Below are 27,973 nucleotides of genomic sequence, written 5' to 3'. Positions count from 1 at the left end.
ATGAATGTCAGAGAGTGGAGACTGCATTTCACGTTCTGTTGTAAGAGTCCCAGGTACATAATTCGTATGCATGCATGAAAATACTTTGAAGCAACCGTTAACCGTTATATCGAGTGATACAAATTCTTACGCTATACATAGGGCACGATTCGCGAAAAAAGAAGCGCTAACTGTTTCTACTGTGTGTGGGTGTAAAATTGCTACGTTGGCTGAGTTTATACAGCCTTATGCCATCAAATTGACCAAGGGCACATATTTACGTAGTCTGTTGCATTCGGGAAACCATTCGCGAAGTTCAGTGACAATTTGCAGTCCTGAGGAGTAAATGTCGGGGTTAGGGAACTAAAATGGGGAGTAGAAGCTGCAATTACTCCCCGTTTTACTCCTTTTTTTTTTCTTAGAGTGCAGGACCTGGGTTGGGTTGGGTAAACGATGCATGCGTGCCTGCTGCATTGAAAAGTACAAATAAGAATTGCCCGGGATTGGGTTCGCATTTCTGCGTTTCGTTGATATTTTATTTATTCAGGTCTGGAGGGCTAAAAACAGCTAAAAACATTTTCGCGCACTCCTGCAACATAACTTCACCTCATAACACGTTGAAGACTCACGGTTCGTGGAAAGCGCGGGCCGTACATTTTTCTGTGACAATCAACGTAGATGCGCAAGTGTCACAAAGAGGCGTACGCTTCCCGCTTCAACAAATCAGGAGAGAGGACGATGTCATTCGGGGATGATGGTTTTGCTATATAGGAGCGCGTTCCGCGGTGCCAATAACACAACAGCATTAAATATATTCGCGACTGAATGTCCCCATTTATTCCTTGTTCCTATCATTATCATCATCATAAGCTTTTTTGGAACATACCACGCGGCGTTCTGAACAGTAATGACACTCCCCTTTCTTTATATTCTTTCTTTCTTTATTTTTTATTTTTTTTATTCCTGCGTAGCCCGTCAACCTCAACAATTCCTTGGCTGGAAAGCTCTCGAAGAAAAAATCGATCCTTCCGGCCTTCCCTCAGCTATACTCTCCCGTTTTGCGTTGTGTTTTCATTGTGTCAGGTAGACAGAGGAAGTTACACTGCGGAGAGCGATGGCGCCTTTGTTTGCTATTCGTTGCTTCCCCCTCAACCATTTGTCTCCGGAATAGGACCTTCCTGTTCGACCAAGACAGATCACCCTCTTCGCCTCTGAAGTGGTACAAGCCGCAGTAGACGCGTGCTAACTGATGATATTCGATTTCTTGGAACACGGTACGTCAATATAAGGGCATACATCGATTCTAATGGGCCCAGCAAAAATATTCGCAAAGCTCATAAAAAAAAAGTTAGCTTTTGTATATATACAAGGCGAATTTGGATAACTGGACTGAATATAACGGTTCCCCGCATAACACCTAAGGCTTCATCGCGTAACACGTACTCTAAGAAAAAAAGAGTGTGAAAAGGTGGTAACTTCTATAGTTACCACCTAGGACAACATAGCGTCTGATAAAGGGTGTAACAAGGTGGCAAAAGCAATTATCATATACCCAAATTGCTGCGAAAAGGCGTACGCCCCCCTCACTCACCGAATCAGAACCGGTTATCCTATCATTCATGGCAGAGAGTGAGGTAGCAGACCTGCAACCCAACAGAAGCGATAACCTTATCATTCTTGGCAATGGTTGGAGCACAGCGTGCTATGCGGTGAAGTTCTGTTTTCAGCGTGTATAGTTCTCTTTTAAGAGTGTGCACGTTGTGAGTAGCACAGACATTACACTATAAAAACAGAGCTTCACCGCACAGCACGCTCCTACACTCTTAAAGAATGAACTTCACCGCATCGCATGCTCCTCACCAACCATCATTCAGAGTGACCGTCCTTTCCGCTGATTTGCTGAAAGTGGGAGGGCGTACGCCATTTTTGTGGCATTATGCAGTTCATAATTGCCACCTTGCTTTGTTCAAATCAAGAGAGAGAACACTGTTATTCGGGATTATGGTTGGCTAGGAGCGTGCTATGCGGTGAAGCTCTGTTTTCAGAGTATAGCCAACTATCACACCGAATGACAATGTTCTCTCCCTTGATTTGACTAAAACGGGGGGCGTACGCCATTTTTGCGGGACTAAAGATAACGCCACAAAAATGGCGTACGCCCCCCTTTTTCTAGGCAAATCAGGGGAAAGAATGATGTCCCTCGGGATGATTGGTTGGCTAGGAGCGTGCTATGTGGTGAAGTTCATTACTAAGGGTTTTCCTCATACGCTTTCAGACATATGTCGGCACAGTTCCCTTAGAAGTCGGCCCAGGACGCACATTTCCCCATGGGCGTTAGTCGTGACGTTGCCCACCTCTGTGAGGCCGACAACGGCGAGCCCGTTCACTGCCACCACTACCACCACCATTTTAAGAGTGTGCACGTTGTGAGTAACGCAGACTCTATCCATCTCTCCTAGCAATAATCAGCACCAGTCAAAAAATGAAAAAAAAAGAAACGGAATTAAAATTATTGCGCTCGAGACAGCTGAAAAATGAACAATAAACTGAAAGAAAAAATAAACTGAACCACAGCACGTGACTGTGGACGGCCCCCTCATAAAAAAAAAAAAAAAAAAGCTCCGAAAGCAGCAAATATTTCGATCACTCGTAGAGGTTGCTTGGCATCGAAACAGAAACGTTCGGGCGGACGAGGGAAGCAGGGTGCTAATTAGGTTAGCACCAAGCGGAGGATGCGATTTTCCCTCTTGCCAGTATGCCGCCAGATCCTGTCGGTGAAATTTGAAATGGCGTTGCGCAATATCCGTTCCTTTAATAAAGGATAGGAAGGGAAAAGCAAGAGAAAATGGTGTTGTTCGAAACAGCGTTACGGGGAACGCCTTTCCGAAATGTCTCTAAAGGCGATAAATAGCGTGTTATCAAAGAGGACTCGAAAAGTAGAGTTACAGGGCCTGTCTGTTGCGTAAAACCGTCGAATGAAGTGACGCGGAGCCTCGACTTGCTTTGTTCTGCCGAAGAAAGAAAGGAGTGAATGGTCTTGGTTCAAAGTTGCACGAAGTATTAAAGGACAAAGCTAGAGAGAATGAAACTTGTAGGAAAGTTTTTTGCTCCTTCCTATCATCATCATCATCATCATCATCATCTCTGAAAGTTCTATAGTGTGACAAGACTTCGCACTTCACGAGGGGAAACTTGGATTCTTACGGCAAGAACGGATTCTCTACGCGAGAACAGTTTTTCGCGATTTTTTAGCGATTTCGCGAAAATTAATACATCACGAATAAAAACACGTTTACAATATTCATACGCTCCACGTAGACCCGCACGTAATGAGCACGAAGAGCGCGTAAGAGCTTGCGCTAATTATACCACTCCTCGCATCATTCAGACGTGAACAATGATCGAATGTACACACACAGGGAGGTGAAGGACGCAAAGGAAACGTGAGAGATAAAGGGAGCTTCCTCGCTGTGTAGAGTAATGGTGGCTGTTTTATTCAGGAGGTTCTTTATCGACGGCGCCGCAGGTGCACGAAGGGAACTCTTTTCCCAGGCACTTGGTCACGAACGGAAAACCACGACCAAGAATCGATTCGACGCGAGCGCCGCAAATTAGCTGTCTTCCAGTTGCGTTCTCGGCCAGACGCTACCGTTGCTGGTTAGCTGGGGTTGTCATTTAGGTATCCGGCACGACGCGCACAATACAAGCAGACGAAGACGTGCTCAGTATTATCTTGCGCAACGGCGCGCTTGTTTACGTTATCACTCTTAAAAAAAGATCTTCATCGCATGACACGCTCCTAACGTCATCCCAAAGGACATGGTTTCTCCTCTGATTTGTTGAAAACGAGAGGCCTGCGCCTTTTTATGAAGTTTGGATTGATGAAGTTTTTATTGTCACATGAAGTTTTTTTATGGTGCGACATCATTGTGAATGATAGTTGGCTCTGATCGGTGTTATGCGGCGAAGCTCTGTTTCAACAGCGCACGTTCGTAACGGTGTTCGCAAAACTCACGATGAGAACAAAACATGACGTGATACAACAATTATTCCCGGAAACAAATCAAGTGTGACGTTGAAAGAGAGAGAGAGAGAAGCACCCTAAGAACTGATGGTGGTGGTGATGGTGTCGCTTACCCAAGTTGGCCGCCCCTAGACACTAAAAACAGAACTTCACCCACCACATAGCACGCTCTTAGCCAACCATCATCTTGAATGATATCGTTATCTGTCCTGATTTGTTGAAAACGGGAGGCGTACGCCTTTTTTTGTGTGTGAAACTTATGATGTTCTTAATTGTCACAAAAAGGCGTACGCCTCCCGTTTTCAACAAATCAGGACAGAGAAGGATATCATTCGAGATGATGGTTGGCTGGGAGTGTGCTATGCGGTGAACTTACTTTCTAAGAGTGCATTACGCAGAATGAGAGGGTTATCGCTTCTGATTCGGAGCAGAGAGGGGGGCGTACGCCTTTTTGTGTCAATTATGAAATATCCCAATTGACACAAAAAGGTGTACGCCACCCTCTCTCGTCGGTTCAGAAGCGATAACCCTATCATTATGTGCAATGGTTAGCACACAGCGTGCTATGCGGTGAAGTTCTGTTTTTAGAGTGTAAAAATAGGGCTCCCACCGCGTTGCAATTGAGAGAGATTGGAAAATACATCAGGTTGACATTACAGCAGCATACCTGAACGGAATTCTAAAGGAAACCATATATATGGAGCAACCCACTATCTTGTGTAAAGAAGACCAGGACAACGTTTGCCTGTTAAAGAAAAGTCTTTATGGTTTCTTTGAAAAGTCATATGGAGCTATTCACGAGTAAAGTCGTTCCTTGTTCGACTCTTGGTCTGGCCTCTGTCTATTCATACCTGCGCATCGCTAACAGGTTATGCCTATCACCATTCAGTATGACATCGTTTCCTCTCCTGCACCCTAAAAACAAAATTTCACCACATAGCACGCTCCTAGCCAATCACCATCTCGAATGACATCGTTCTGCCCCCTGATTGGTTACAAACGGGAGGCGTACGCCTTTTTGGAACACTTATGTAGTTTAAAAAAAGGCGTACGTCCCGCGCTTTCCACAAATCGGGAGTGATAAAGGTATCATTGTGTGCAATGGTTGGCCTTCACCGTGCTATGTGGTGCAGTTCTGTTTTTAGAGTGTGGGGTTTAATCGCGTTGCACGTTCAACTCAATGAAACGAGCGGTTAAGCCCCAGTGATTTGATCAAAATAGGAAGAGTACATATCTTTTTGACACATTTTGCAGGCATGATAATGGTGATCAAGAGGTGAGCACGTTGCTCTCGCCTCAAATCAGGAGTGGTGAAAATTCGATGCCTTCTTGCTATTAAAAATGAAAAATGGTCCGCTCTCTAATGATAAGCTATGATGCTAGTCTTCCACCGCCGTAGGACATCTATGGTCATTTTGTGAGCTTCGACAAACATACCTATATGATCGTTTCCGCGCGGCTCTGTAACCACAGATGTCCTACACTGGTAAAACGGAACTTCACCACATAGCACGCTCCTCGCCAACCGCTATTCCGAATGATATCATTTATATGATATCATCTGTGTCCTTATTTGCTGAAAATGGGAGGAGGCGCCTACCTAGGACACATTATGCTTGTCCCAGATAGGCTCCTCCCACTGTTTTGAACGAATCGTGGCGCAGAATGATATCATTCGGTATGGTGGTTGGCTAGGAGCGTGCTATGTGGTGAAGTCATATTGTAACAGTGTACGGCGGAGGAAGACTAGCATCATAGCTTATCATCAGAGAGCGGATCAGTTTTCATTTAATTTTTCATTTTTAAGAGGCACTAACATGTAGCGCTCTTCGTCGCATAAATCGTTCTAGGTCAACCAACCTTCAGAGTCGTATCGGTTTACCTTCCGACTGGAAGGTCATCATCGCTTCTTCATTTATTGTTGTTGTTGCAGTTATTGTTGGAAGGAAAGTTGATACATATAAAGGTGTGCGTCCCCCTTTCTTAGCTTATCGGCAGACACGGCGACATCTCCCGCGATGATGATTGGCATACTGCGTGCTATGAGGTCAAGAGCGGCCTCTGTTAGTGCCTAGCAATCCGCTCTCTACTTATCATAAACGTCATCCACTGCACTCCTAAAAATGAACTTCACCACATAGCACGCTCCTAGGAAACCATCACTTCGAATGATATTGTTATCTGCCTTCATTTGTTGAAAACGGAAGGCGTACGCCTTTTTTTGTGACACTTATGCTGTTCATAATTGTCACAGAATAGGCGTACGCCTCCCGTTTTCAATCAACAATTGTAGAGAACGATATCATTCGCAGTGGTGGTTGGCTACACTCTTAAAAATGAACTTTAACGCATAGCACGCTCCTACACTCTTAAAAAAGAACTTCACCGCATAGCACGCTCCTAGCCAACCATAATCTCGAATGATATCGTCATCTGCCCTGATTTGTTGAAAACGGGAGGCGTACGCCTTTTTTGTGACAATTATGAACAGCATAAATGTCGCAAAAAATGCGAACGCCCCCAGTTTTCCACATATCAGGGCAAATAACTATATCATTCGAGATGATGGCTGGATAGGAATCGTGCTATGCGGTGAAGTTCATTTTTAAGAGTGTAGGAGCGTGCTATGGTGGTAAAATTAATTTTTAAGAGTGTGGCATCAAAAGTTAATCGGCGGAAGTAATGCGTACAAATGTATAGCAGAATTGAAGCCCAAGATTCCTCCGTTCATATGAAGCGAACAGTGTACGTGGTTCGTTTCCATTGCAATCGCGTTCACTTTGCATTCCTAGTCTCCAGACGAAAAGGAACCGAGTGCCAACATCACAGCTCACAAACAGCTGGCAGCGGACATGACGCATAAAAAAATATGCTGAGCACACTGCAGATCTTCACTGATGGATCCACTACTAGGGAACGCTCATCGGTCGCTTTTGTTATTCCGACTGACTCGGTCTCCCATGGATACCGTCTGTCACATCGTACATCATCAACGTTGGTAGAGCTCCATGTCATCTTTGTTGTTCCTGCCGAATGTAACGCATGAGAATTCGCAAGAGTCAGTGGTATACCGGGTGTTTCAGTTAAATCCCCGGGTTAAATAATTCGCGAACGGGCGCACCAATCGACGAACTTTCTTTTTTACAAGTATCTGTCCGATACCATCTACAAGCTGCGCATTGTGTGAATGAGTGGGAGGCGCTCATTATTTAAATAAAAATTCAAATTTATCGCTATTGCTATTTATCGCTCTCGCTAAATTTTTGTCGCAGCTGGTCGCAGTGAAGCGCCAAAAGGATGCTCTTCCACTCCCTTATTCACCAATGAATTGCAATTGCAAAAAAGCACAGACCTACAGGCTGCCCAATTGATGAATCACACCTATTATCATCCGCTCTCTCTGTTGCGAACCCTAGCAAACTGTGGCACCACCTCAGCACCACCAAGTGGGTACAGTTAGTACAGTAGCTTTTCACGTGCAACTAACGAAGGATCACACCCAGGACAACAGACACTCGCAACACGGACAGAGGGGGATTTTCTTTTGGAGTCTTCCTCTGACAGCTTGTTAATCTGTGTGCGGGGACAAACCGTCATCTGCCACACAAAGCGTTTGCGTATGTTTCTCTCCTTATTTTGCGTGGGTCGTCGGGTGAGTGAACGGTGTCTTCGCCGTGTCTATATGGTGAGACCCCGGTGGGCAATTGAGGTGAGATTTCTCCCGTGCGGAGCGAGGGAGGTTGAGTTCTTGCATTTTGTTATCCTAACGTATTACTTCGCATCTTCCTTCAGTGCTAGAATAGAACGAGGGTGTATCGAGTAAAACGTGGTAATTTTTTCACCCTGCTTGACAACCTTGGAAACTGGGCTCCCCTCACCCTAAAAAAACAACAACAGAACTTCACCACATAGCACGTTGAAGGTCAACCGTTGAACGGATAATATTGTTGTCACTTCTTATTTGTGGAAAGCGCAAGGCGTACGCCTTTTTATGACAATTCGTCCACAAAAAGGAGCGTGCTTTGCTCAACAAGTCAGGGGAGAAAACGGTGTCCTTTGGGATGCCGAGAAATGCGAGATGAATACGGTGGATGCCAGCTGGCGATCCCGACACTTGATATCAAGTAAGGAGTACTTAATTGGAAGCTCATCATACTAAGAACAAACTGTCCGGCTTGCGGTGTTTTGAAATGACACGACATAGGTGTGATCCACAATACACGACTGTGCGAATGGATTAAGAAAAACAAATAAACATTTTTATTATTGAAATATGCGATGAGAAGAGTCATAATCTGCAACTTCTTTAATGCCTTGAAAAAAAAAAAAGCGCGGGCAAATGCTTGCGCGTGGCAGAAGACAAAGCGATTCTACATGTTCTGTGTGCGTACTGTGTCCTTTTTTGTTGACACTCTTTCCTCTAATTTTTACGACCATTACTCATTGACTCATACTTAGTTCATATATTTTATTTCGCGCAGTAATAGTTTATAATTAGAGTCAGCGTGCACGAAACCCCTGCCGCTTGGCACCAAGTTCCTAAACGCTCAAAGGAAACCAATGAGAATAGAAAGCGTTGTGCGAAGAGAAGCTCGGCTTCACCACAAGTTGACTCTATTGGCGGGGAAGTACCCTTTACAGTAGCATAATAGACAGCATAATCCATGTAGTCTAGCGTGGTGGTTATATGCAATGCGCGAAGCTCTCTTTACGTGTTGCGCGTGCGCAGAAGAACCAACGTTATCCTTTACTTACGCAAAGGCGATAGCGTACGATGCACTAAAACCCTGTATTACCGATGGCGCAGACAAGTCCCATTTAGCCGTACAAATTATTATGCTAACTCCTTCGTCCCTAAGACAGCTAATGACTGTACCAACCTGCCCGCCTCCAGTGTCGCCGTCCGTGATCCTACGACGTTTCGGAAGTTACTCGAAGCATTATATTTATAGTTGATGCATCATGTTCCACTCCCCTCTGTTACTCTGCACGACCTGAGGGTAAATAAATAAATAAAGCAAGCATTGAAAGCCTTAGAGTGGTGCGGAATACGCACACCTACCCGTACTATGATAGCAGCGGTCAGCTCACTACACCCTCAAGACAGAACTTCACTGCATAGCACGCTCTGCGCAAAGCATTGCGCCGAATAATACACTTATCACTTCTGATATGAGGAGAGCACGGGACTCACGCTTCTTTGTGGCAATTAACGTCTCAATCTTTATTTTTGTGCGCTCATGAGCAGCATAAGCACTTGTAACGGTGTACATCATACGAGAACACAGAAAACAAACCAGTAACAACTTTGTTACACGAATAATGTTGTTACACTGATGTTGTTAAATTTGTTACATGATAAATGTTAGCACGAAAAGTGCTAACATTTAGATTTAAAATATTTACACTCATAAGATGTTTCACGCACAGAAGTATGAAGTCCGTGTCAATGGGCATAAATATGAAGGAACGATGACATCAAATCCAGCTGAACTGCACGAGCATTTAAAAGTAACACGTATCGCAATAGGCACGGTCTAGTATACGTATATGCTATAATACTATTATAAGAAGAAAAAAATCACGTGTTTCTCTATGGGAGCACAATGATCCACGCAGTTCAGTTTGCTCAACCAGCTATTATAATCATAATGAAGCCGCATAACAAGGCCATCACATTGTCCAAATTGCCACAAAAAAGCATGCACCCTCTATTTTCAACAAACCAGTAAAAAGAACAATATGATTCTGAATGACAGTTCATCCCGAGCGTGTTACGCAGCGAAGCTTTCAAAGTGCAGCGTATGGCGCGAGAGTACATATATATTTTTTACATATCACGCGCGACCCATAGGCGCAATTGAACTAATAAAGAGCGCGGACCAAGCGCTTCCAGACCACGTTGCTTAACAAGGAATATCTCGACGGCTTTACGGCGCAGGGAACCTAATGAGGCTCATTAAATATGCACATTATTCCCTCTTGGGAAGAAAGGCTCGTCCTCATTAATTCGCATCATTAGTCGCGTAGTATTCTTGTTAAAACGGGCCACGTGCGAGCGAGCGTGGAATATTTGCCTCTTAATTGATTGCGCCGTGAAAACGAATTCAATTGCGCGAAGAACAAAAACGAAAACAAAATGTTGTGCGCGGGTCGACCGCTTAGAAGCCGTTTTCGTATTTATGAAGGGAGGACCAGATGTAATGAATTGGCTTTGTTTCGGATCACTAGAAAGACTCGTGCAATTTACACGGAGTATACTTATTCGAAGCAAAGGAGTTCAGACTGCGAAGGGCGGTACACCCTAAAAACTGAACTTCACCGCATAGCACGCTCTGCGCCAAGCATTGCCACGAATGATAGGGTTATCACTTCTGATTGGAAGAGAGATGGGGGCGTACACCTCTTTGTGTCAATTTGGTTACATGACAATTGACACAAAAAGGCGTACGCCACCCTCTCTCTGCGGACCAGAAGCGATAACCCTATCATTCGTGGCAATGGTTGGCGCAGAGCGTGCTATGCAGTGAAGTTCACTGTTTAGTGTGTAAAAAAAAGGGGGGGGGGGAGGTAATGACAAAATCGGCTCGCCGCATAAGCGTCACAAAAAAAAAAAAGGCGTACGCCTCCTGTTTTCAACAAATCATGGCAGATAACGATATCATTCGAGATGTTGGTCGGCTAGGGGCGTGCTATGTGAAGTTAATTTTTAAGAGTGTAATGTCAATTGTCCTTATTTGACGTCGTTGTTATTACGGGAGTGTGATATTAAGAAAGCAGTTTGTCCGCCAATTGCTCGTCCGAAAATTATGGGATCGATCCCGACTAGCAGGAGACGAGGCTCATCTCTCGTATAGCCATATGCGCACGTGTCCTGCTCGTCTAAAGCGTGCTGTACCGTTGGCGTGTAGCTCACGTCACGTGAAAAACTCAACTGTGGCCTAAAATACAACACGTGCTCTCTCACAGGAAGAACAACACGAAGAAAAAAATTATGTTGTGAATCATTTTTGCCCTTTTCGGGGATTAGACGTATTGGAGCACCATTAGTTTATTCTGGGACTAAATGAACGAAAGCTTATGCGAAGTTCCGGACTATTTGCGGGGGCTGGGAGTAAATTTGTGGGCGAAGGGATTAAAGTGTGGAGGAATTGCAAACGGGAAATTAATCGCTCCTCAATGTATGATGGGAGTTCGTGAATGTCTTGCTAAGATAGCTACCACTGCTTCTTAGCAAGAATATAGTGGAGCTGACTTTTCGTGAGTTGACACGCACATGGTAAGTACGTTATCAATTTTTTTTGTCTAAACTTGGCTGAACAAATACATATCAATCGCTAGAAATACGCTGTAAAAATGCAAATAATTTGTGCGCGTGCGTATAGGCATTTCTTCTCTGTTGCATCGGCACGACATCTGGTGAGATCAGCACTCCGAAAATACGTCTAAAAAAAGGAAACTTTCTCTCTCTCTCTCTCTCTTTAAAGTGGCATATTCCACGTAGCAGTACGATCTTTCTCGCGCGAAATACAGCCTTTTAGCTAAAAAGCGTACCTGACTAACCGATGTAAATTGAAAAGAAAGTGATGTGCGACGCTTTGCGAGACACAAACGTACGACCTCAACACTGATACTATTCGATTGATTCCTTCTAGACACCAACCTCAATCGTGTTTGTGGATCCCCGTGCATTGAAGAGGCGAAGCTGTCTATTTGTGTGCATCCTGTATTGATTGCCACGCCGATGCGCTGTTCGTGAAAGCAGGGATATAAATACGGACGGAAATCATTACCAGGTTTCCTGCCGTGCCAAAGGTGGGTTCCGGACGAACGACTCGATGGCCAGTCTCCAGCCTCGTTGCCAGACGAAGAACAACTTTAAGCATCGTGTTGTGCTTCATCGACAAAACGGCGCGACGCAGAAAAATGGGTTACCCCTACAAGAATTCCGAATGTGTGGTGTGTGTACAGGTTGCTTGAACACGCGAAAACGGATTTTCGTGCTGCACCTCCCCGAAGACACGATGGTCTATCGAACAGACATTGATATATCAACAAACTCCGTGTCGTGAAATTCCGCGAAAGAAACAACGGCTCCGTGTGCTTTTAACATTGGCCGCGAAAGATACGTGCTAGAAGTGTTACGTACAACGTCAAACAAAAGTCTGCACAAGTGTAAACGTTAGCAGGATTTGCCCAGATTCGGTGCGTGAGATATCGAGGCTGTTTACCTTAATACATGTTTTCGACGTCGAGGGAGCTCAAGTATGTTCACTTGAGCTATACTGCAAAAACGCACTTTGTGTTGTGAAAGCATCTAGTACTGAGTGCAGAACACTAAGCCATGCTGGAGTTTCACGTAACTGCAGAACGGATATGGGGATGGATACAGACGAAAGGTGAGTTTGCTTTTTTGTATCCGTACATTGTTTTCAAATAAAGCGTATAGCATGGTTTGTTAGGATGTGATTGAAAGCGTATTAGACACTGCAGTATAGGAACACAAGGAGTACTCGTAACACTGCATCTCATCATTATAAGACAGCTACAACTATTGTGGTGACAAATAATATTTGTGCGAATTACCAACTTAAAGACATACTGCACTGTGAGCGCTTTCAAAAATCGGTTGAGTCACGGATGAAACATTAACAACTACCTACGGTGAGCTAACTAGATATTTTACCTATAGGATAAGGACAACTTTACGGCTTATGATAAATCGAAATCCTACTGAATTTGTGTCGTACAACTGCGGATCAATTATATAACGAAAAAACAAAAAAACAAAAAAAAACGCCACTGAAATGTAACGAAGGGTGTGCCTTGAAATAATTGATAAACGCACGCGGAGATTCGTTCAACGAATTAATGATCTGATGAGGTGGCCTAGTCTTGTGCACTCTAAAAACACAACTACACCGCATAGCACGTTGTGCGTCAATCATTGCCAAGAATGTTCATATGTTGTCATATATCCAAATTGACAACCCCTCCTCTCCTTCTCTTTGAATTAGGAGCGATGACCCTGTCGTTCGTGGCAATGGTTGGCGCACAGCGTGCTATGCGGTGTAGTTGTGTTTTTAGGGTGCACAAGACTAGGCCACCTCATCAGATCATTAATTCGTTGAACGAATCTCCGCGTGCGTTTATCAATCTTTTATCGTATCTTTTTAGAGTGTCTGAAATACGGATTCCTACCCGTCTAGTTACCGGTACAGTTTTTCCAAACCTTTGTTCATCGTTACTAGTCCTTTACGTGCCGATGTCGGACAGCAAATTTAAGTGTTTTTGTGTGACCATCACATCCCAACAAGTATATCAATCGTTATTATTTTGATTTTCGATGTAAGTAGAGCTTAAAAAAACAATCTTCGAAGGCATGAAATCGCTGCTACAATAATGAAAACTTCATACTGCTGAGGCTCTTCGGCAATATCATACGAAGTTTGCGACCGTAATGGTGATAAATGGTTTTCTCTGTTGTCGACAGCAGTAGATTGAAGAATCGTGACATAATATTTCGCCTGTTATTGCGGTCCTCTCATAAATATTTCCCACGATGGAAAACAAAGACAAAAAAGAAAAGAAAACGCGAGTATGGAGGGAGGGTAGAATTGATCTGCGGGGGAGGTAATATTGTTGGAATCACGCACCAGACGTATTCGATAGACAACGAAAAGTTTCACTTTAGATTATGGACACTTATAAGTGCTTTACGTACACTGTATGAAAAATATCCGTAATTTTACTGCACAAGTGACTGCTAACTCGCGTGTATGGAAGTTTTCATTCTTCCTATAAACGTTTCACGTTGTTTTTGAAAAGCTTTCACGAAAAGCGTATATATAGGTGTAGCCCTACAGAGTGCGCAGTTTCATTGCCTCCTCTATCAGAAACGAAGCCTGACATTCAGTTGACGTTAGGGTGATAAGGCGTGATAGGGTGTTCTCGAGCCTGAGGAAAGTGAAAACAAGGACAAAACAGAGGAGCGGACACGACACGGACACGAGTTCCTGTCGGGCGGGCTCCTGTATTTTGCCCCGTGTTTTCACCGATGCTCAGAGTCAAGGACATGTTTCCATCTACCACGAAGATGTAGCAATTTGGACATTTAAGTACAGTACTGTCCGCCATTTGTGAAACATTTTCGATTATTAGCTTAATAACTCTCGACCTTGCAATTGATTTCATAGGTTCCGAGATACAGAAGGTGCTGCTGCAGAAAAATAGTATGGTGCCATCGTTTTACATACATATTTCGATAGATACATGCTGCAATCTCTGCTTTGCAATCCCAGGGGGGCGATCTCTTGTACGAACAGAGCGTAGGCCTGATGTTGGCTATTTGATTTGTTGATTGATTGACTGATATTAATGCGAGCATGTGCAAATCCGAAGAAATCGGCCTCGTATAACAACGAAAGCCACTGCCCCTTTTTGACGGAGGGTTAAAATACAGAAGTATCGGCTAGGTCTAAAAATCGCTATCAAGGACACTGATATTCGTTAAAATAATTGTAAAAATTCATCATGCTGCATTTCGATTTTTATGACCACCGGATAACGCGCACACACTTGGAGACAACAGATTGATTGTCTTGGAGGTTTAGATAAGGTGAGACGAAATGAAAAAAAAAAATAACTTTTTTTGCAATTTTTGAGACTTTCAGCCATTTCTTCTGGTTGTTCAGTTGTACCTGGCAGGCCAATTCTGGAAAGCTGAAAATAATGTTATGAGCTTCCATTTCATGTCCAGAGTAAAAATGACTTCAAAATATCGGCAGCCTCTCACAAAGACTCACGATAAGCTGTGATTAGTAAACAAAATTATCGGCATTCCGGGTTATCCTCTATCAACAGCACGTGACCAAAGCATATTATGTAGTTCGAGAGTAACACCAGTTGGCCCTAAAAGCTTGCATAGACATCACACGAAACATAAGGACGGCACAGACTCCGCGTGAAATGTCACACAAGGGACATAAAGTATCCGAGTTCCATAAGATCCATCTTCACACCTGCGCGTGGCAAAATCCTCAGCAATTCAGCACACAGATGGAGCAAAATCTTGCAACTCTCACGCAGCAAAAGTATTCCTGTTTTTCCCGCGCACAACACCCATTGTAGACTAGCAGCCATTGCAAGAGCCAGAAGCCTCTTTCCTTTCTCATCGAAAGCTCTTCTTTATTTCTTTTTTTTGTTGCTCGCCTTAAACTTCCATAATCAGCCATATTCGGAAACTGCGATCCGCCCTCAGCATCCTTCACAACGTCTCGCGTACTCTTCTCTTCCTCATCCCGAAAGCGCGCGCTCCGCCTCGCCGGCTTCCGCGCGCGCGGCAAAAGGCGGGAACGGAGAGCGCCACTGGCCCAGAGAGTGGCAGGTGCACGATATTTCCCGCCAATCAAGGGGCGCTCCCTTCGCACCTGTGCTCCTTCGCACTTGTATTGGCTCGCCTAAGCCAAGATGAGCAGTGACGTCACTGCTATCCGGAATTCTTTTCTCTCCTCTATACGTGGCACTACTTTGATCGGGCAGTCGGGGAAGGAAAGTAACTTCATTTCTTTGAAATCGATGAATTTCTTTCTCTCTTTTGAGATGCGCGCGCACTCTAGCGATGCGCCGCCGACCGCAGCTCCCATCTTGCTGCGCAGAAGGCAGTCGGCGTTTGTAGGCGCGCGCTTTCTCGCTGTCCAGGTGAGTTTATTTTTAGATGTCCGTAATTATTTCTGTATGTTTGTGTTACTTCGTGTATGCGCGCCCTGCCGAAGAAAAGGCATCGTTGTCGCCGAACCCGCGCTTTCAATGAGAAACCACCTACTGAGAGGCGAAAATCAGCAGGAAACGATTTCTTTTTTTACATTTACCCGCGTCCTTTTAAATTTTCTGAACGGTATGGAAGATTAATATTCGCCTTTACATTATTTATCCCCAATATTTAGTTTTTACTGATGAAACGAAGTGGCGAACGCACGCTGGGAATGCGAAACGAATTCTTGATGAGGAATTTTACAACGTGGGAAACCTTTGAAACCTTTCCTTTTTGAGTTCCATTCAATCGTTTGCTTCAACTATCACTACTTTAAGGAAGCAAGCAGATATTTAAAAAAAAAGAAAACTAACGCTATGCATCGGGTCCAGGCTGAGATACATTGAGACCCCCATTTTAAAAAGGCTAAAACATAATACTGTGAATGGGAAAGGGAACAATGCGCAGACGAAGGAGGAGAGGTATTGATTTTTTCCAGTTGACTGCAGTATTTCAAGAAATATATATCTAACGCTTAGAGTGCACGTAATATTACGCAATTATCAACAAGTGGATAAGTTTATGCTCTTCTGAGCATTGTACTATTGACGGTAACTTGAGCAATTAAGCAACGCAGTGTCCCTCCACAAGTCAACTTCATCAGTCTCATAAGAAAACATAACGAGGATTTTAAATTAAATGCCTATCTTGTAATTGGGCCTCATTAAACCTACACTGAATTTGTATTAAGCTTAAAAATACTTGATCCCGCCACAACCTTCACCCCAAACCTTCTTTTCCACAGCTTACCGTAAAGCGTGCTTTCCCGCAATAAGAGCCTGAATGAGGCGAAGCCAACTTCACAAACGCTCTGTGTTCAGCATTCGGACGTACTCATTGCGGCTCAGTGGACAACGGAATTAGCAATCGGTTGACACCAAGAAATACCTATGACGTGCACACAATATTTATGCTTAAAATTCCCCGATTTACTTTTATTTCAATGTTTTTTTCGACCTTCAGACCGTTACATAGGTCGACGTGTCCTATCTGAAGTTCCAATGATAGAACACTCACAACTAGCCACTTGAATACACATAAGCTCATTCAACTGTATGAGCAATAAGTTATATATCCCAGCATCAATGAGCTCCTTTTCAGGCCCTTGTTCAATATTTTATCCGCCCTAAAATCTCTCCGCTATCATTCTAGTTCTCAAAGCAGATAAGATCATCGTCACTGAGGCAAAACTAAAATTATCTCTCTCTTTTTTAGAAAACTTTTCCGTTTTTTTTTTTGCGTATCCGCACGTACTTGGTGTCTGGTCTGAGCCAGCGACCGGAAGAAAGCCATTTCGATTTCCAATAATGCGACCCTCCATTGTTTTGAGACAGCGGCTGGCTTTTTATAGCGAGCGCACTCTGGGATAGGTACACACGCTGCACGCGTGGACCAAAGAGTCCGGCTTGTGGATCGATCCAAATTACCATACGGTACGACTAGTATCCCCAGACAATTTAGCCATTACAGTTCTAGATAAGCAGGACAGGTTCTAACGAATATGGCAGCATCACGTAAGACGCGAGGTCTAGGCTTCGAACGCCAGCTATATAGCTAGCTCGAAACGGTCATATTTAGAACGAGTCACAGCAAGCAGTACAGCATTATATACATACACTTACTCATGTACGATAGTAAAGTGTGGCGCCATGCGAAGCTTGGAACATCGTTAAGCGTATACACGCTCATTTAAATTTATTTTTAGTACTTGGTAATAAATCACCTAAATCACCTTTCATTTGCTCTTTCGCGCAAACCCTATTTATAGATTTATCGGAAAAGTCTGAATAGATGAGATCTATGTAGTGTTGACCACTGCCCTTGGTATACCGTGGATTGAAATACACACTATCCTCTTTTATTTTGGAGCTATTTTTTCCTGATATGGCTGCATTGTTATATTAGATAAGACAGAATATACCTTATCATTATTCTACGATTATTATCGTACAAACTTTCACGCAGTAGACTGCATTTCGTCAGGATTATCTTCCTGATAGATAATCCCAATGAAATGCAGTCTACCGCATGAAAGCTTGCGCGGTAATAAACAATATAGGTTGAATGTTTTTATGTTTTTTTATCATAAGACTTTAAGTAAGCTTCTTCCACATATGATGCTACACTTTGCGGCAAGAATAGCGATGCACAAAAGTATATTCTCGGAGACCTGCACCTTAGATAATGCCTCCACGTATCGGTGACGTCGAGGGGCAGGTTGTGTACAAGGTTCATAATCCTTCGTAACAAAGCGCGATTAAACGCACAAATAACATTACGCTTAGAAACATCCCGCCCATCACCATCAAAATAAAGTGTCGCTGTTGTCCCATACAGATTTTTTTCATTTTTTTAATTTTTTTTTTTTTTTGCTGCATACACCATTTGTCCTTATCGAGGCTTTTTCCCTACTGACCTCCAAACTATTATTTCTGGCACGTGCTAGACACATTCTTCTGCCGTTGCAAACGCCGGCTTTTCGTTTGCTCTTTTCTTCCAATGCCGGGCGCGGGCGCTCTCCCCCCACATCATGAAGGGAATGAATGAATGAACGTGGGGTTTCATTTGGGCCGCATTCAGAGTCTAAAGAAAAGCCGATGTGGGCTCTAAGACTTAAGCCATATAGGACCGCTAAATAATGCAGGGGGGAACCGCGCTGGCAATAGCTCCGGCGAGGCACCAGCGGACCACTGCTTAGGAGAAGCACAGCCATTAGGAAGAACTCGCGTGGCCCGCATACTAATCACAGCTGCCTCTCAGTCTATAACGTTCACTTAATAGCAGACGCGTTTCAAATGGGCATTTCAGAACGTGAAACTGAGACGCCGGATATGCAGTAAACGCAATATTATGTGTGTTTCTTTAAGTGTCTACCCTCTTGCATGATATATATAGAACGTTTTCGTTTTCTTACATTTTTGTGGTTACCTTTTTGTGATATATTTTGACTAACGATGCTCGATCTCCTTTTCCCTTTTTACTGCACAGACAGACACCTAGAAATATTAAACTTGGGATTCAAGGGACAGTTATACCGCTAGTGAACTCAATTTTAAACATTGGAAGTAACACTGTGCTTTATACGTGGGTAAGGCAGCTTCACTTCTTCACTTGGTATGTGTGCTCCATCCATTTGATTCCCGTCTCGCTTATGTGATAATCCACGTATAATGGGGTAGGGTACCAAAATTTTAACCACTATCACGTACCTGCCGTCGTTGTTCAAGGAGTAGTCCCTGCTACTTTATTTGTTATCACTCGCTTTGCTGATAAGATGCTGCTGATATTACAGGAAGAGATATTTCTTCGGCTGATACAAATAACCTACCCAGATTTGATTAGATAGGGGAAACATAAAAAGGGAACCCGTTCAACAAAACGATACTTAAAAAAAGGATAAGAGAAAGGAGAATCAGTAGCATAACATTCATGTAGTTTTACTTACGGTTCTTCTGTCTCTAAGTATTTTCATGGCTTTGAGGCAGTATTACATGATCCCTTCGAAGTAACAGTGCGAATGCCACCTCAACTCTCTCAGCTGCAAGCGAAGAGCAGTATCGTCTTGTCAGTGCTGACGATTTTTTTGAAGCCTTAATTACCAACTTCCCCCGACAGTTTACAAGTTGACAATCATAACTGATAATTGACGGCTTTACGTCATGAGACACTATCATCATACGTGACGACACGGTGATCTGTCGGTGGATTAAGTTTGATCACCTGAGGGTTATTTAACGTGAACCCAAATCTCAGCACATATATTTAACATCTCTCGAGGAAGACAATAGTGCGGTTTAGTATAACGTACGCAAAGGCGATAGCGTACGATATACTCGCTAATATCTCGAAGCAACTTGTACCCGCCTCCAAGTTGCTCGGCAGGGTTCGAACCCGCAGCCTACATTTAAAGCTGGGTACATGGATAGGTGCACATGTGAAGGTACAAAGTTGTACTCAGCAAGAACAAATCTATACGCCACAGACGTCTCCCGACGAAACACTCCGATTATATAGTCAACTAAAATAAAGTCTTGCGCTCGTCGTCCTATATACGCTACCGCGCAGAGCGATCTACGCACACAGCAACAGGATAGGACATTTGCCAGTTCGTCCGTAGCTGGCGCATACTTCTAAAGGAAAAACAGGCAGCCCCATGCGGGTCCACCACAACCGCAACCCTGTTTGTTTCGATACGTGATATGCTTTCCTTAGGTTCCTTGTATGCGGAAGGGTCGCGTGCAGACGGCTGCGTCAATATTTGCCACGTTCCGATGACTCAAGCGGGAAACGGGACATCTGGGATCTGGGTGGGCACCGCGCTCCTGGTGTGAAATAGGATTAGCGCCGCACGTGGCTATATAGCTATGGAAGTGATAGCTGATAGGTACAGCGGAATCTACGTGGACTCACAGAGGGACGTGCCATGGGGGGAAAAGCGGATGACGTACCTGCCATAGTGTGGCTGATATGGACTAGTTCTCATGCAGTATGCAACGTAAGACCTGAGCTTGTACGCGGAGGAATGTTCGAGGATATTGGCGTCTGGGTGAATGGAAGAACTCTATACGAAGCTGATCTCCACGGTGGGTAAGCCACAGAGGTGACGCCAGAGGGAACTGTTCTTTCCGCTAAAACGTTGCTTCTGGTATCGCCCTTGCGGAATACCTTCATCTCGTCAGCGAAGAGAAGTCAGCCGCCATGAAGAGCGCTGTTCTCCTGAGAACAAAGTGTGATAGCTCCACGTGTGACTTGCTGAAAATACGAGCATATATTTCACGCGATCCATGTGTCACGTACTCACGCGAAAATGACGAGAACGTTCAGATGACCTGTAGCAGCTGGCTGCACCAAAGTGGCTAACGTCTCCTCAGTGTTTCTAGTTGCGCGATCTCTTATGTTTTGCCTTCTCCAATGTTTCCAATACTGAAATATTTCGTTTCTGACGTTTGCCTATATCAACGTAGACAAGTCTTTTATTCTCAATACATAAAAAAAAAAGTTAAATACACTGAGGCAACCTCCTTGAGGTTAGAACGTTAGTTGAGTCACACCTGGGGTAAACCAGTCAGCTGCTTAAAGAAGTCTATATCGCAGTTGTAGGTAAAAACACCTCGTAAAATCATCCTATGTTCTGTAACGTCCACATAGGTTTGTACAATCCGTATCTTCAAACTACGTACCGTTGCCACGCGCAGAAGTCGGGTTTGTCTGGGCAAACACGTACTGTTCCCAAGACCAGACATCGTACTAATTCTCTATCGCTCTATATACAGCCATCGACACGAGAAGCTCACGATTACGTAACGTTCGAGCAATATCGGTCTGGAGAAGCGGCCACCCACCCGCCACCCACATGCATGGCAGCGCTTCCCCGTGTACCTTACCACAATCGAGCCGCAAATTCAATTTAAAGGCATCACGGGGAAGTGCAGCTAGGAGGAAAGAAGCGGAAACCCTACCGCGTCAAGGGCACCACCGGTGGAAGGGAAAAAGAAATGTGGGGCCCCAGAGAGGGAGAGAGAGAGAGACCAAACCCCTGTATAAGACTGCAAATCTGATTAGAAGGGACTAGAGCTTGGAAGTCGTGACCCGAATAGCACTCCCTCTATATGGTTCCTTCTCCTCCCGTACCTGGTTTTTGTTTCCTTCTTTGCTCCCGCACTTCCGACGAGCTCCTGTACTGCACTTCCCGATTTTTTCTTCCCCAATGCCCATTTCTCACCGCTTGTGTTCCATTCGGCGTCTTCGTTTTCTTTTGCTTAGACCGTGTTGCTCTACGAGTGTTTTCCGTGTAGTCGGGGAAGCAGGGCGATACAGGTTCTGATAAGGACAGTCGAAGCGTAGGGAAGAATTGGTGTACCAAACTTGGATTAGTAGGCTATGGGATGAATGTAGAAAGCACGTGCACTATTGCAATGCGCTGTTTCGCGTGCAGAAAAACGACTTTTTTTGGTCCGCAAAATTACTACACGCTTGCAGCAATTGCTGTATCTAGAGTTTCGTTTAACTACGGTTTCGGTTAGGTTCGATAACATTAGGGAGCTTTAGTGTGCCTGACGATGTGTTCCACCACCGATGTTTTCTTTAAAAAAAAAGAAAAAGAAAAAAGGAAACACTTATAGGTCAAGAGGCATATTGGTGATCTCCCCTTCAGCATGCTTAGTTTGCAGTTACGAAATGTACTTTCTATAAGCCCTCCGCCGACAGGAACATCAGGTGCCACGTCACCTAGCGGCAGAAACGTCAACTCATGTGATTCATAATTTAATTTTACTGCACAGGACACATCCGAAGTCCCTCCTCTTCGAGCAGTTCTGATTATGTACGAACGTTAAAAAAAGAAATATAACTTACTTATTTGAAGCAAATAATTCGTTCACAAGTGATTTTTGGTTACACACAAAATGGTTAGCAATTTTGATTCAATTCGTTATCGGGCCGTCGAGAGGGCTCCTCGAAACGATTATTCACTACGATGTCCTTAAGAATGTCCTTTCCCTTCCCTTAAGCAAGTCCTCTTCGTACTCAAAACAAGTCGGGAAGTTATCGAAGTGGCGAAACGGTCAACCAATAGTCAGACGGTAATCCTTAGGCCGTTAGCGGAACGGCCGTTACTTCACCTGTAGTCCAACCATCATTTCGAATGAAATCGTTCTCTGCCCTGATTTGTTGAAAACAGGAGGCGTACGCCTTTTTTTATGGCAATTATGAACTGCATAATTGTCACAAAAAAGGTGTACGCCTCCCATTTTCAACAAATCATGGCAGAGAACCATGCCATTCGAAATGATGGTTGGACTACAGGTGAAATAACGGCCGTTCCGCTAACGGCCTAAGGTTTGCCGTCTGACTAGGGTATGTGATGTGATGTGATAAAGAAAAAAATGGGGATGTGAGTATTGACGAAGTCGAACTGGCTACCCCAGTACACTTACATACAGAAAGTTCAAACAGATGATGAGATGATGAAAAACAGAGATGACGTCCAGAGAAGAACAGAGATGAAAATGGAGTTCAACATGTTGGCCAAAAGTTTCGACCAAGTGAGAGAAAAATGTCGGAATCGCTGGGTGCACACACACATCACACATTCAGCATGTCATAGAATGTCCGTAAGCCCGGTTGTATGCAGAAAGTCTTCAAGTGCCCTTAGCGCCTTGTCGGACGACGAAGGACCTAACACAGTTTCGCGATGCCGAAGGCTCGGCTAGACTATAGGGTATAAAACTCCCAACTCTAAGGCTTTAACGCAACGCAAGTAAAAATGAAACTCTATCGGCCTTTGGCTATTGTGCCGGGCGCAGAATTTTATACTACAGTATATGGTACGTTCGATTAGCGTCTACAGCTGTCGGTGTTCACACCCTCGATGTCAAAGCAGTCCCACATTTATCTTCACGCGCCGCTACATCGGTTATTTATTCAACAGCCTGTCAGCTACCTTCAATGCGCCAGCAACGGGCGTAGTCCCAAGAAATGTAGCGGTTTTTAATTTATCACGGCACGGACTGTTTTGTTTGCATGTTCGCCTCTTATTTCCTTGCACGTAGAGGCTGGCAGTTGTCGAGTGGTAGTAGTTCCAGAAACGACTGTTGTTTTGACATTAGGCTCATCCACGTCATCTTGTGAGATGTGACGGCACGAAAGCGTTTATAGTATCTTAACTCAAGAACTAAATAAACAAATAAATAAAACGAATAACGTAACAGAATGATTCGATGTGTGATATTGGAGAATATTTTACACGTTTTTAAAAAGGCGGAAACGTTTGATCTGCACTGTAAAAAAAAAATCCGTAATTTTACTGCGCAAGCGACTACTAACTCTGTTGCCTGCACATGTGCCGTAACTGCACAAAATTGCCGTAATTGCACAAAATTCGTTTCGAACGCCACTGTAAAGCTCCCGTCAGCGAAAAGAGTGACACTTAAATTAAAGGTATACTAAACTGCGAAAGCCCTCTGAGCGGTCGTGTACTCATGCCCCTCTGCTGCCCATGTGCCGCTTGCGTCTTTCTCCCTTTCTGTTTTTTTTTTCCTTTTCTTTCTTTTCTTTTTACAAGGAATAGCAAGTCGGCTCCTGCCTGGCTGACCTTTCCTTTTTACCTGCCTCTTTTTTTTTTCGCAATAAACATATTCCCCCCCCCCCCCCCCCCCCCCAGTCCGGAACTGTGCAATGTGCATTCCAAACGGATTTTGTGCAGACTATATAGGTTACGGGACATTTGCCGGAAAACAGAGTTAGCGGTCACTTGTGCAGCAAAATCCTTAAGCTTGTCATTATCTAATCTGAACTACGAACGCAAAACGCTATCATGTTGAAAATGCGAAACAACATCTGTGCCACTCTACAAACACACATCCAACATAAACAAATAAGCCAAAGAGACGTGCACGCGAAGTTTCGAAAACAACGACGGATCACAGCTTCACGGCAAAGAAATATCGCAGCACAAGAACAAAAAAGAGAAAACAACAACAAGAGAAAGAAGCGACACAAATTTGCGAAAATGATGAAGAGTCAGAGACAACGAAGTAACAGCGCAAAAAAACGCACGCAAACAAACAGTGCGCTTTACAACGGAAGAACGTAAAGAATACTCGTGTATGGAGTATACTTAAGACAAACGTGACTGCAATACCAGGCTCCTCGCAGTGCGAAGACAAGACAAAGGGAGCCACAGGCGTACGATGAGTTTCAGGGGGATGTAAGCCTGCCTGCGAGGTATAGGGTCTCTTTTTCGCCCATATTGCATCTTATGGATGGGGATCGTGTGCGCGGTGTATATACATTAAAGATGCGCAGACAGATTTTTGAGGGCGACCTCTATATATAGCAGAGGTGGCGGGGGTCGCTGGATGTAGCTGTTTCACAGGGAGACGTCTAGTGGTGGTCACTTTTGGTCGCCAGTAAATTTCAGTGCGGTGCAGCAAGGCGTTTGAGACGGCGGGTCCCGCTGTATAGCCTATATAGTGTGAGGTTTTGTGAAGTAGACGCTCGGATAAGCGGTGAGTAAACTGTTTTCTTGAGATTATAAGCCCTACGCGTAGAGACCTATGACTTGTCGAAAGTCTGCAACGAAGTGACGTTGAATATGCGAGCTTGGATTTAATTACCTGCGCGGATGTCGCGTGGAAGTTCCCGCATTTCGAAAGTGACGACGAAGTTGGCATGCCATTGGATATGGTTTGTCGGTCAGTGCCGCAATTGTTTTCCTCCTTTAAACTCGAAGATCGTGGTTAATTGAACGCGGATTGATTTAGAAGGAGTGATTTTAGTACATTTTGGGCGCACACTCATTGCCACAACCGTTAGTCCCTTTCAGGACTAAATACACGAAAGTTTGCGCGAAGTTTAGGGATTATCTCCAGTGCTGGGGTGTAAATGTCAGGATCAGTGGACTGAAATGGGGAGTAACTGCAATCTTGCTCCCCGATTTACATTTCTTTTCCTTAGAGCGTAGCATTACACGTATATATAGAGGGTGTTTCACCTAAAGTGATAAAAAATTCTAACTGGCGACGTACTCGCCGGAGGATTGTGGGACTTTCGGCAATTACCTTCTGGAAACTTTTGCCGCCGTTTAGGAAGGCTTTATTTTTAATTCAGTGAATTTTTTTTTCAATTGAACTCTGAAAATTGCCAAGCGAGTCTCGCATTTTTTTTTTTTTTACCGAAATATGAAGCGCTCCACGGATAACCACACACCCAACAAAAACTACGCACAGTATTGCAACAGAAATAGTCGAAAAAAAAAGTAAAAATTCCGCTTTAGCCCCGCCTGCTCGATTGTCGCAAAGAAGAGCGTACGGAAGGTGCGGGGAGAGGATGAAGTGTTCCCGCTTTTTGTTTTACCTTTCTTTCCCCTGCTTTGACCTTGATGCTGGTGACAACCGTCTTATCACAAAGAAGGCAATACAAATGAAGGCGGGGACACTTCCTCCTCTAGACGCAAATTTCGCGCGCGCTTCTTTGCGAAAATCAAGCAGGCGGGGCTAAAGCGTAATTTTTACTAATTTTTTCGACTATTTCTGTTGCGATGCTGTGCATAGTTTTTGTTGGGTCTGCGGTTATCCCTGGATGACTTCATATTTCTGTAAAAAAAGAGAAAAGTAAGGTTCGCTTTGCAATTTTCAAATTTCAATTGAAAAAACATAAATTTCCCGCAATTAAAAATTGTCCAAAGCCTTCCACAATGGTGGCGAAAGTTTCCAGAAGGTAATTGCCGAAAGTCCCACAATCCTCCGGCGAGTACGTCGCCAGTTAGATTTTTTTATCACTTTAAGTGAAACACCCTGTATATACTTGTTGGATGCTACTTTAAGTTGCGTCGTACGAATCGAACCGTTTCTTCAACGCCTCAAACGGTACAGTAAGACCATGAGTACAATATTTCATAACGATACTTGCTGACACTGCTTCCAGAGATACCAGAGTCCACCAGGCATCCACTGCGAGGTAACTCGGCGGCATTTCAAATAGCAAGGGTGGCATGCCCTGATCGCGTTGCGTACCTGTAGATCAAGGCAGGCACATACCACACTGCTTATATGGCTTTTAACCAAGTACTGCACTCTTAGAAAAAAAGCTGGAGCAGTTACACCTAATAGTTGCCGCACATGTTGTGCCTAAAAGGTTGCCAAGTTCTATCTGCTACCTCACTCTCAAAACAGAACTTCACCGCATAGCACATTGTCCGCCAACCACTGCCACGAATGATAGGGTTATCGCTTCTAATTCGGTGAGTGAGGAGGGCGTACGCCTTTTTGTAGCAATTTGGATATATGATAATTGCTTTTACCACCCTTTTACACCCTTTATCAGACGCCATGTTGACCTACACTCTTAGAAATGAACTTCACCGCATAGCACGCTCTAAGCCTTTTTTGTGACAATTATGAACAGCATAAGTGTCACAAAAAAGGCGTACGCCTCCCGTTTTCAACAAATCAGGGCAGATAACGATATCATTCGAGATGATGGTTGGCTAGGAGTGTGCTATGCGATGAAGTTCATTTTTAAGAGCGTTTTCCATTTTCACGCCCTTTTTTCTTAGAATAAGACCATATGGAGCGGAAGATACCCTGAACTGCTGTGTCGTTATGGTGCCGTACCTCTATGTAGGAAGAGGTACGGCGAGCCAGACGAGTCATTGAACCCCTCATTTAAAAGTTACGGTGCAATGAAGCACACGATCTTCCTATTCCTGTTGTGGGTACATAGGTTCACTTGTATCTTCCTTGTCCCTCTGGTTTGCTTTCGTGAGCACAAGGCAAGCTTACCTCGCCCTTCCTGCACACTTGCCCCTCAACGCTAGTCCCTCCAGGCATCCTCTCCCATAAACGTCTTAAATAAAGTACTGATCAGTTATTTATTACTTGCATAGGTGAATATAACTTGAATATAACGTTGGAACTCATGCTATACTTCAGCACAGTTTGCAACTAGGAACAAAAGGTTCAATTAAACGTGCGGAACTCATGGTGTACTGAAGTTCCATGAGGGGAAGGGGGGATCTATTTATTTTGGCAGGAAAAGTCATCCAGAAAGGACAACTTGCTATTCCTTGGTAAGTAATTCTTTAGTGGGTAATCAAGTTCCTGAGGCAGTCAGAGTCAGGCGATGTGGAGTTCTAGAGGTTCTATGAGGTCCAGATACCTCCCCAAATTTCAGGCTGAGCTACCACGAGATCCAGATACCAACTACCCCAAATTTCAGTCTCACTTATAATACTGGGGTTTGATGTTCCTCGAACTCCCAATTCTTTCACTTTATTGCTTACAATGGAAACAGAGCGAGCGAAATGTGCCCGCGTTATACGGCATATAACACCACGTGATGGAAGGAAGTGTTTGGACAACAGCGCTCAGCCGATGGAGTACGCTCCTGGAGTTCCTTTCGGGGGAAAGCTACGATGAATTATCGTCGCATCACCGGAGCCCATGGGATCACGTTCGTGCCGCCGTCACGTAGCGCCAAATGCGCTTCCGGTTTTCCAGTCCGCGCTTGCCTCGGAGCAGACGTAATATCTGCTGCTCTTCCCCGACCTTTTTATCGCCCTCTACGGTGCTGATACAAAGGTAATGCCAGCACATTGAATCGGAACTTTCAAATGAACGCCTTTAGGAACGCTCGGGAACGCAGTGCACACAGTGCCT

The 27,973-nt window shown here is 44.2% G+C and overlaps 1 protein-coding gene across 2 annotated transcripts in view; it reads left to right on the top strand.

Moving 5' to 3' along the window:
- The first annotated feature begins 15,617 nt into the window (after positions 1-15,617).
- The window catches only part of LOC135368512 (vesicular acetylcholine transporter-like), a 67,313-nt gene continuing 54,957 nt past the window's right edge, over positions 15,618-27,973 (top strand). For both annotated transcript variants that reach the window (XM_064601858.1, XM_064601859.1), the window contains exon 1: positions 15,618-15,703. The gene's annotated coding sequence lies outside the window, so the exon portion shown is untranslated. The remainder of the gene's footprint in view (positions 15,704-27,973) is intronic.

The sequence above is a fragment of the Ornithodoros turicata genome, chromosome 9, assembly GCF_037126465.1.
Source record: "Ornithodoros turicata isolate Travis chromosome 9, ASM3712646v1, whole genome shotgun sequence".
Taxonomy (NCBI): domain Eukaryota; kingdom Metazoa; phylum Arthropoda; class Arachnida; order Ixodida; family Argasidae; genus Ornithodoros; species Ornithodoros turicata.
This window is presented reverse-complemented; position numbering and strand designations above follow the sequence as displayed.